Source organism: Sipha flava, unplaced genomic scaffold (assembly GCF_003268045.1).
Source record: "Sipha flava isolate LNK unplaced genomic scaffold, YSA_version1 41_pilon_pilon, whole genome shotgun sequence".
NCBI lineage: Eukaryota > Metazoa > Arthropoda > Insecta > Hemiptera > Aphididae > Sipha > Sipha flava.
Window position 1 is genome coordinate 876,638 of NW_020273144.1, and position 11,178 is coordinate 887,815.

The window sequence follows — 11,178 nt, forward strand, 5'->3', positions numbered from 1 at the left end:
GATTATAAATCAATTAGAGCTAACGACTACGGAAATAAAAATGATAATGGATTGTAATTGTGAAGTATAAAATATATTATGGTTATAAGTAGAGCCCGGATTTATTTGCATTTAAAAAGTGTCAAATAAGATGCAAATATGCAAAAAAAAAGTGGCTAAATATGCAATTATAAGCATTTTGTTACACTTTACAAAATGTGTTTTTTTTTTTAAAAAAAATCCCCAATTTTATACCAAATAAAATTCTAAATATTTTATCAAAAACAAAAAAAAATGATAATATCCACTGCTTTATATTTCAAATCATTTAAATCAATCTAAAACTTTTAGGTAACTTAAAAACGAGAATACGAATTTAAAAAAAAACTAAAAATAAATATTTTAGATAATTTGAAGTTACCTACTCTCAAAAAACTAATAAAAAACTTAAAAAAATAAATAAATACATATCTTTTAAAATAATATTTTTAAAACTTAATGCCTATCATTTCTATTCGTACTCTATTCAAGGCGATTACAAAATTTACTTTGAATTAAAATAGTTAATTTATTAAAAACTCATTAAATATGCATGGTATATGCATTTATGAACAAATATGCAATAACCTTCGAAATATGCAAAATATGCAATATAAAATTTGGTGTTTGAATTCGGTGTGATATGAACCGTGAACATTTTAAACCTACCATGCTCCTCTTCGAATCGTTCTCTAGTTATAAATAAATTTACGATAATTTACGATTAAACGATAACACAAAATAGAATATTAGTCTACTCAGTCACTAGTTTCATACGACATCTAGACTAACCAGTGAAGTTTAATTTTTTTTGTCAGTGATTATAATTTTAAATTTTAAAATTAATGAAGATTGGCGTTTTGGTAAAAAGCACGTCTTAATCTATGTACACTTATGTACACTACGGAAAAAACCTAATTTGGCTAACTCAAAACGTAAAAAACGGCAAGATCATAAAAAAAATTATGAGGTAATTATAATATATTGTTTTTTTATGAACTAAAAAATCGTGGTTAAACAGTGAGTATAAATAATATATGAGATTATAATTTATAATTATTTATTTTATCTTTATTAGTTATCAATATGCAAATTTATATAGCTATAATTATTAATATATATATATATATAATTTTTTTAAATTTTATATGTATATTTTTGAATACATTCTATAACTTTTTTTATTTAAAAGAATGAACACCTAAATGATTCTTCTTCATCAGTTCCGAATTTCCCTGAATTTGAAACTTCAACTCCCATTAATGATCGAGAATTAAGTGGTGAAGTAAGCAATAATTTAATATTACCTTCTTCGTTTTACGACGATGAAAGTGATCAGTGGAAAAATTTAGAAGGGCGAAGAATTGTTAACATGCGACATATTTTTAATTCAATTAAATTAATAAATCACAAAGAATTTGAATGTTCATTTCGGGATTTAGAATTTTTAAAAGACGGAAGAAAAGGATTTATTAGTACATTTTACTTCACATGTAAAATATGTGGCATAAAGGTTATAATTGAAAGTGAGAAAAATGACAATGATATAAACATTAACATGGCCATAGTTTCATCAATAGTCAATATTAGGCAAGGTTATTCTCAACTGGAAGAGTTAACTGCTACGTTGAATATGCCGAATATGTCAAATTGAATGTACCAAGAAACGCATACTTATATTTTTAATCACTTCCATGATATTGCTTGGAAAGAAATGTTATTGGCTGGTAAGGAAGAGGCTAAATTAGCTATTGAGAATGGAGAAGTCGATTATCTAGGTAGACCAAGGATAGCTATTATTGTTGATGGAGCATGGAGTAAACGATCATACCGTACTAAATATAATGCTTTATCCGGAATTGTAAGTACTAAGTAACTTTGTTTATACCTTTTTCTGAATAATAAATTACAAGTAACAACTTGCATGTTATTGGATTACCTAAGATTGGTATACCAAATAATTATTAATATAATTTTAAATTAATTTGAACCAGTGGCGTATCCAGGATTCATTTAACGGGGGTGTTTTAAAATTTATTAAACTTATAGTAAGTAGAGCCTCCGCCCTCTCCCCCGTATTTATATAAATGAAAATGATTACATTAAGATAGCATATGTAAAACCTACAAGTTGTATACAACGTTTATTCAAATAATCAAAGTAAGTTTATAATTTGGTGAAATACCATAAAATAAGGTCGATAGGGGGTGTTCTAATACCCATATCACCCCCCCTAAATACGCCTCTGATTTGAACCAGGCTTGTATAATTGGAGCTAGGACAAAAAAAATGTTGTTTTGTGGAGTTCGCAATAAATATTGTTGCATGTGCTTCTTCTACTGCAATGGAAGCTGATATTATAGTAGAGGGATTTAAACAAAGTGTGTCAATACATAATCTAATATATTCACAGTTAATTGGTAAGAAAACTAAGTTGAATTAGTTTAAGTTAATAGTTAACACTGTTTTTTTTTTTTTTTTTTGATTGTACCTATTATAATTTAAAATATATATAAATAAATAGGCTCTATTTGAGATTCAAAATGGAGTGATAAATGCATTGCATTTACTTTTTTTCAAAATAATAGGAGAGAGAATAAAAAAAAAATAATATGAAGTACCTAGTTGAATAATATTGAATAATTATCAATATTAAATATATATATATATATATATATATATTTTAAGCTAGAGAATTGTACAATATATATATTTAATATATTTTTTTTTTCGTTTTTTTTTTTTATATATTATATAAAAATTTTCACCATAATATTAAACATAATATTATGTTTGTATCAAAATTATAATTTTTATTTATACTTCTCTATCAATGTTTTACATAATTTAGGAAACGGTGATAGCAGTGTAATGAAGCGATTAAGAATAGAAAAGCCATATGGTCCGAATTTCGTAATAAAAAAATGGTTGAATGGACCAATCACTTATTGCGAAATTATTTAAGTCGAATGAGGGATATAAGTATTAAAAGAAAAACGATAAAGGTGATGTTATACCAGGCTACTATCGTAAAGCTGTTCAAGATGGATTATAGATTATTTAAGTAATGTGCTATTTTTTAAAGGTTACTACAAAACACTGTAGGTATCTGTAAAAAAAATATATATAATAATTAATAAACAGATTTAAAATTAAAAGATGATTTTCTTTCGTTTAATAATCATTTGAAAATTATGTTTTAGGTTAGTAACTATTTTTATAGACTTTAGTATACTATAATAGGTTAATATGAAATTTACTTATATGCTTCGATATTCAGTGACAGAGGCAATCAAGTATAGAAAAAAACATCTTAATGATAAACCATATGAGGAAATATTAACTCTTTTAAAAAGTGATTTGACAAATGGACTATTTCATGCATTCGGAGATCACAATAATTGTAAATCCTATTTTTGTAAGGGAAATAAATAAGCTAAGATAGTACATTCTATGCGAATATAATAATATAATATATTATATAATAATAACATATTATAATATGGGAATTGGTACAAAAAGTAACAAAATATGTAAAATTATGTAACAAAAGTTTTTATATCTGAAATAATATTTTTGTAAGTATATTATACTTACAATGAATCGAATTTGTATCGAATCAGAATTTCACTTAATATATATATATATATATATATATATAATTTTACAGAATACGCACTTTCTTGACAAATATGCAAATGCCTAAAGTTCCGAGCCTTGATTATAATTATAATATTATTATATTGTGCCCACCGCCAGCATGCGTTTTCTTATCTTATATATTCTAGGTAATCAATTATCGGCAATTTATTTTCAACTGGGATAGGACGCCCGACGCGCATTGCCGATAAAATTTCGCACACGCATGCATAAGTCAACGTGTGCACTCTCAAAAATATTTTTGTACACTAGCGACAATGAATAATGTTAATAAGCTGGCGAAAAATAATTTTCAAACATCATAACATAAAATAATATCTAAGACATATTAAGATATAATATAACCAATGCTCGACTTGGCAAAATTAAAGAAGGGGGACTCTATTTACTTTAAAAAAATAATGTCCCCAAAACTGACTGAGTGTTACGATTATAGCGTAATAATAGTAGGGGGACGCTAACATTTCTGAAAATTAGTTGGGGTACTCCGTCCCCTTGCGCCCCCCCCCCAAGTCGAGCACTGAATATAACATCTTAATATGTCTATGGATAATATGGTTGTCAATGGTTATAATGTTTATTATTTTTATCAATAATAATATTCAAGACAAAAAGATTATAATGGAGAGAAGTTTGTGTGGAAGGATATCAAGTGGTGGTTGCGTTTCACAAAAAACATGGGAGTTCTGCAGTATAAAGGTACTTTAAATGCTGACGTACCATTTAAAACTCTATCAATTCTTAGAAAAGGTCATGCCTGAAGTAATCTATTTCCTCCGTTGACTCAAGGATGGATCTAGGGAGGGGGGGGGTTCAGGAGGTCAGCTGACCCACAGTTAATATTTGTTGACAAAATTGGCCTCTTGGAAATTTTTTTCTCTTTTTAGACCTTGATTTGGACTCTTGGACAGTTGGACCATCGGAGTTACTTGAAAAATGAATGCCATGTATATTCAAAATTTAAAATTTTTCAATTCATAATTTATATTTTAAATTATATCGTTTTAGTAAAAAGTTAAGTAAATCATATTTTATTCCGTACGTTTGTTGCGCTGATAAAATTAGATTATATTTAGGTACTAATTATAAATAAGGCATTATCGGTGGTATCACTAATTCTAAAATGTAATATAAATATACTTATACACTTTTATGAGCATATTGTGTTTTTTTTTTACAAGGTATTCATTTCTAATTAAGTTTCATCCCTAATAAATGGCCTCTTGAAATGGCTTAACCCACAGTTTCCCGACTCTGGATCCGCCCCTACGTTGACTTATACCAAACCAATATCAATTTCTGTCAAAAAAAAAAAAGATTTGATTGAATTACTGCCTCATACCAACAGTATTTCATCATTTTTATCAAGCACTACCTACAGATAGTCAAACAAAAGATACATTGCCAGATTATGCTGTAGAAGAGAACTCAAAATAAATTATTAATTATGTTCTTAATAATCTAAGTCAGTAAAAAGTATTGTAAAATATGACTTAAATCTTATTATTTTGTTTTTTTAAGTTTATATTTTATTATACAAGGTATTTTTGTTATTTTTTATATTTTTCTCATATAAGAGTATTTTATACAAGTGGTTATAATTTTTTATTTATGTTAAAGTTTATTAAAATAAAAAGTTTTTTCTCAAAGTTTATTCAAAATTTTAATTTAATTTCTCTGAAATTATTAATTTTGAACATAAGACCTTTTACCCGAGCATCACAGAATTAACATATTTCTAGTAATCAAAATTCAATTTTTAAAAATTATTTGAATTCGTTAGCCTCTTTTTTATGATTTGTAGGAAACAGATTTTGGAAATTTTGGAGAGTTTACGTGGTATAGTTCCAAATAACTTTATTTAATTTATCAAAATTAACTTGTACTTTTAAGTGATAACAAGACAAAAAAATTAGTTTTTCCTACAGATCATAGAAAAGAAGCTAACAAATTCAAATTATTATTCAAAATTAAAATTGGACTACTAGATGTATGTTTATTTTTCGCCAGCTTATACATCTAAATGTATGAAAAATCCAAGTTTAGAGCCGCTTTAGGTAAAAAATATATTGATAATATTAATCGGTTTTCAATTACGATTATCGTAATTTATAATAATACACTTATTTATTTGACCTTCGAGTTATCGAGGTATGTACGTGTTATATATTATTATATAAATTCGAGTTATTAGCCAAACTTCAACTGTAATTACTTCGACTTATGGAGGAATTCGAATTATCGAGAAAATGTATCATACATATCATATATTGTAAGGTTGGGGCCAAGGTATTCCTTCAAGTTATCGAAAATTCAACTTATAGATGTTCGAGTTTTCGAGGTTTCACTGCATATATTTTTTCCTTTTCACTTTTATACACTGAGGACGGTCAGTTATATAAATTGTATAACATTTAATGCTGTAAGTAACATTAAACATAATATTACTTAGGTATCATAAATTATTTGTTGTTCTAAAATGTGTACATTAAAAATGAATTAAAAATAATATTAGGCAATTTAGATTTTTTTGTTTTTTGATTTTAAATACAAATAGATTTTTGTAAACCAATTTTTGAACGAATTTAAGATACTCAAGATAACGAACTCACAATATTTATCGTATCTTTAACGGACAAAAATGTGATAATTATACTAAATAAGAGCTTAATTTTTGACTTTGTGGTCTTACTGAAATGTAGACGGATTGCAAATCATTAATCATTGTGTGAAATGAAAATAAATATAATTGCGTCATTCGTTAAAATAACATATATTCTTCTTTTTAAGCTTCATTGGTTGTCGATATAAAAATTATATCAGGACGAAGCATGTAAGTAATTATTACTCAGAAGTTATTATTATTTACATAATTACAGTTTATTCAAAATTACGCTATTCAATTGATTCTTTGTCGAAATATGCAATAAAATTAAAATTTGTAATTAACTTAAAATGTATAGATAATAAACTGTTATTGAAACAAAACAATTTAAATATAATACTTATTACTCTATTTAATATATTTTTAAATATAAATATTAATAACATTTTTATTTAGAATAGTTATTAAACTTTTATGTTTCAGGAAAGTAAAAATATTTTTTATTGTATTGGTATTCTTATGCAGCCCGATTATTGGTAAAATCATTTTCGAGACAAAAACCGGAGAATTTTTTGGTTATTAATTGTAAAAATGTACAATGATTCTTAAAATATATCATGACCTTTTTTAAGATAATATTTTCAACTACATTAATCTTTATTATTATTTATTTGTAATAAAAATATTATGATTATTATTTATTTTGCTTAAAGATTTGAATTTTAAATCTTAATACTTTTATTATTTACGATCAGAAAATGTATACTAAATGTATGGCCATGAAATGCATAAAAAATTATATCATTAAAATTATAAATTATATGTTATAAGTATAAATTATATTATTTTAATTTAATATAATAAATATGTTTCGTCCTATAGGATGGAAAATACCATACAAATTTCGTAGACACTATTTTGCCAATCTTAACTACTGCAGCAACAATCAATATAATGGAAAGCAGGAAGTACATTCAAATTTTTTAATAAAAATGATTTTATATAATGAAGTATTAAAAATTTATTAGACTGATATAAGATGTAATCATTTCCCATTACTGAGTTAACTTATATTTAATAAAATGTATTCAGATATGTATATAGCAATTGATGATATTCTAAAAATTATTAAGAAAATTATAGTGACCTCGAATGGATATACTCTAATAATGCTCACTTAAAAAATAACTACTCATAATTTGTTAACCTCAATGTTCCTTATCGAACGAATAAAAAATTAATTAATTTTATTTACGAATATTTACAAAAATATTTAAGAAATAAGTTAAAAAAACATCATTTAAAAAAAAAATTCAAATGTAATGATATATACGAGTCCTAGTTCTTTTACAATACAAGGAGAATGTTTGAAATGTTCACGAATTAGTAATTAACAGAACAGTAAATATTAAAAAAAATTGTTTTCATATTTTGTGTCTTTCACCTGCAGTATAATTATAATTTTTATTACATGTTTTGAATTCTAGTTTTGAAATCGTTGATAAAAAACCTTGCTACGGAATGTTGCGATAGTGCCTGTACTCCGAACACTGTGCTGTAGATTCAAGATATTCATTTTAGCTTATAAATATTTATAATTTAGAATCACCGAAAAATGTATCATCTTGCGTGTTAGTGTAGCTATATTCCCACTAATTAAATGTTACTTAATGACTGTATTTTGTTCTAGAGGTATATTTTTTGTCGATAAGAATGTATTAATTTAATTAACACATTGCTTGACATTAAAATAACGTTAGTAAATATTTGAATTTATTATTTTCAAATGTATAGAGCAGTTGTATTTGATGATTATACTGAGGAGTTTGTTTAATTTATAAGCCTACATAATATTCATTTTTTTTTATTTATTTAATAGATATATGATTATTACTATGTACATAATATCATAACTGTTGTAAACTTAATACAGTAAATTATTTTGTTATAATAAATAGCGCATCTGCTGCGAAGTTAGTTATAGTATATAATATTATGATATTAGTTTTTATTATTATATAATAAATTATAATCTTGAATCATTTTCTTATTATATAAAGATAATTAACAATTTTAAATAGGTTATTTTTTTAATTAATTATTTTTTTAATTTAATATCGGGATCTTGAAAATAATTTTGTGTTATCAATATAAAAAAACTAAACAAAGTGGTGTACAGTACAAACAAATATAAAATAAAAAAATTAAATGGTATTTTAATTAAGAAATTTTTTCACAAATATTAGTAACAATAAACAAAAAGATTTTAATTTAATTTAAGGATTTTTTATTAGTATTATTTATTATGATTCTATATTTATTTTTCACTATTTATATTACCATTATGGAACTGTACAAGAATTTTATTGATTAGTAAATCAAATTTTAGGCTTGAAATATATTATTTTTTAAGTTGATTTTTTTAAAGATTTAATGTTTATTTTTTTGATAAAAATTTTAAGAAACTCACAAAAAAAATACCACGTAAACAAATTGTATTCTTTATTCATATTTATCAACTTAATTCTTTTAATTTATTTATCTATTTTTTTATATATTATAAAATAAAATATTTTTTTTTTATAAATGTTTACCAAAATTATTAAAAAATTAGAATTAAAAGTTATTAGAAAAAAAAGTTATAAAAATGTTGATTAATTTGTTTTTAAAAAAAACAACTTATAATTCAACATACTCAATGTATAAGGCCAATGTTGTGTTGGACTGATTTTCGGTGAGGAGCAAAAATGTATAAGGCACCTTCTAACCCCTCTCCCCAGTTCACTGGTGACTTATTATAACTCCCCAAAACAAATTTTACTATATAAAAAGTAAGCCTATATTCTTACAAATATTTTTAATAGTTATGTTACTAATAAGTTAATTTACATTTTGATGGTGTATTTTCACAGATTACATAATTTGATATATATTAAATAAGTATGGTAGTATCAACCAACCCACAACCAAATTTTGAAGGAGCAATTGCTTTAAAATAATACCTTCACTACCCCACTGTCATAGGCCACATCATCAAAACTATGTGGTAAATCGGTAAACCACTATTTAATAATATAAAGTATGCATGTGAAAAATAAAGGCGTATTTTAGAGTGGTGATTTCTCCCCTAGATCCGTTTTTAGAATACCGATAGTATGTTTAACAACACAAATTCAAATTTTTATTTTTTTATCGTTAAACATTTTATAATAAAAATAAATTGGATTACAATAGGTAATTATATAAAATAAAATTATTTTAGTGTTCAATAAAATTGATTGCTTCTTATGAAACAAATGTTATATATATATAATAGTTGTTATGATAGTTATCTATACACCTTAGTTATAAACACGAATTAAGATAAAAATAAATCTATTTTAATTGATGGTCATAAAATACGAACGTGCATTAAGAAATTTCACAGAAAAAACGGTATAGGAAAACGAAGAACTAAACATTTAAATACGGTTAGAAGTGTTAAGAGTTGAATCTGCAATAACAGAACTGTCACTGAATTTAATGAACTTTGTGGATATTTAAACTGATGGATGTTCTGTTAAGGAATTTGTATTAAAAGTATCTGTACAATAAGTTAAAAAATACTGTCCAATTTCTGTTTTCAGCCTTTGCAAAAATTATGCCCTTTGGGGCTGGAGCATGGTATATTTTTAGGAGCAATATTTAGGCAACTCATATGACATGTACATTAGGACAGTGGCATTGTTAGTAAATTTTAGTAATTAACATAAGTGAGTGTAATCATGTTGTTGCACCATTGTCTATCTACTAAAATACGAATCCAGAACTACAAAAATAACCAAAGTAAACATTTATACTTGTATATATCCTTATATCATTCTAATTCAACCGACTCAAACGGTGCGTCTGTTTTAACAATTTATACATTTATAATAAAAAGTAATACATTTTGTAGCTAAAGACCGTTTAATACAATGGCGTCATTTCAGTTTTTGATAGGTGGGGGGCAAAATTTTTGACCGGCCCATACTACCGGGGGAAATATGGAGTTACGCTCACACGTTTTAACTTATACTTAAGACACATATTTTATATATTATATTATTATACAATTTAAATTTTTGCAAAAAATAATTTTGCATTTTATAAACATTACCTACACCAGGTTAAATTAATCTAAGCTGAGGATATCTTCTATTTTTAATTTTTGAAAATATATCTACTGCATCATCTAAATTGATTTTTGCAGCAATATCACTTTCAATAGCTATAACCAACAAATCACTCAGCTGATCATTTCCCATTGTCAAGCGTATATAGGTATTAATTAATTTAAGGAAAGAAAAAAAACGTTCATTGAAAGCAGTTGTTACAGGCAAAGTTAAAAGAATGTTTATAATTTTAAGGGTTTTAGTAAAAGCTTTAGGAAGTTAATTTAAAATTTTAGAAATAGAAACTAATAACCAACTAATCATAAAGAGTATTAATTATTTCATCACTTTACCCCCATCCAAGTGTTAACTAGATTACTAGTAACTGAAGTAACGATGAAACGGTTGGCATGCAACAATAGATGGGATTATGACAAAAAATTAAATCTGAAGAAATGTTGGCAAAAAGAAAAGAACTTGTATGTGATCTTATTATAGATGAAATGTATATCAAAGAAAATATCCATTATAATGGTAAACGATTATAAGGATTTATTAATTATGGTATAAAAACAGATACGGTGGATGGATTACTAAAAGCTAGGGAAGTCTTAATTTTTTTTTTTTTTTTTGGTATCAATCAATTCTCACTGGAAAATACCAATTGCTTAGTTTCTAACAAACTGTTTGAATCATAGACATATTAAGATCATTTTAATATGTCTATGGTTTGAATACTCAAGAAAAAGCTAATTTCGTAAA

At 25.0% G+C, this 11,178-nt stretch overlaps 1 pseudogene; it reads left to right on the forward strand.

Moving 5' to 3' along the window:
* The first annotated feature begins 2,889 nt into the window (after positions 1-2,889).
* Positions 2,890-3,453, forward strand: LOC112689034 (annotated as a pseudogene).
* The last annotated feature ends 7,725 nt before the right edge of the window (positions 3,454-11,178 follow it).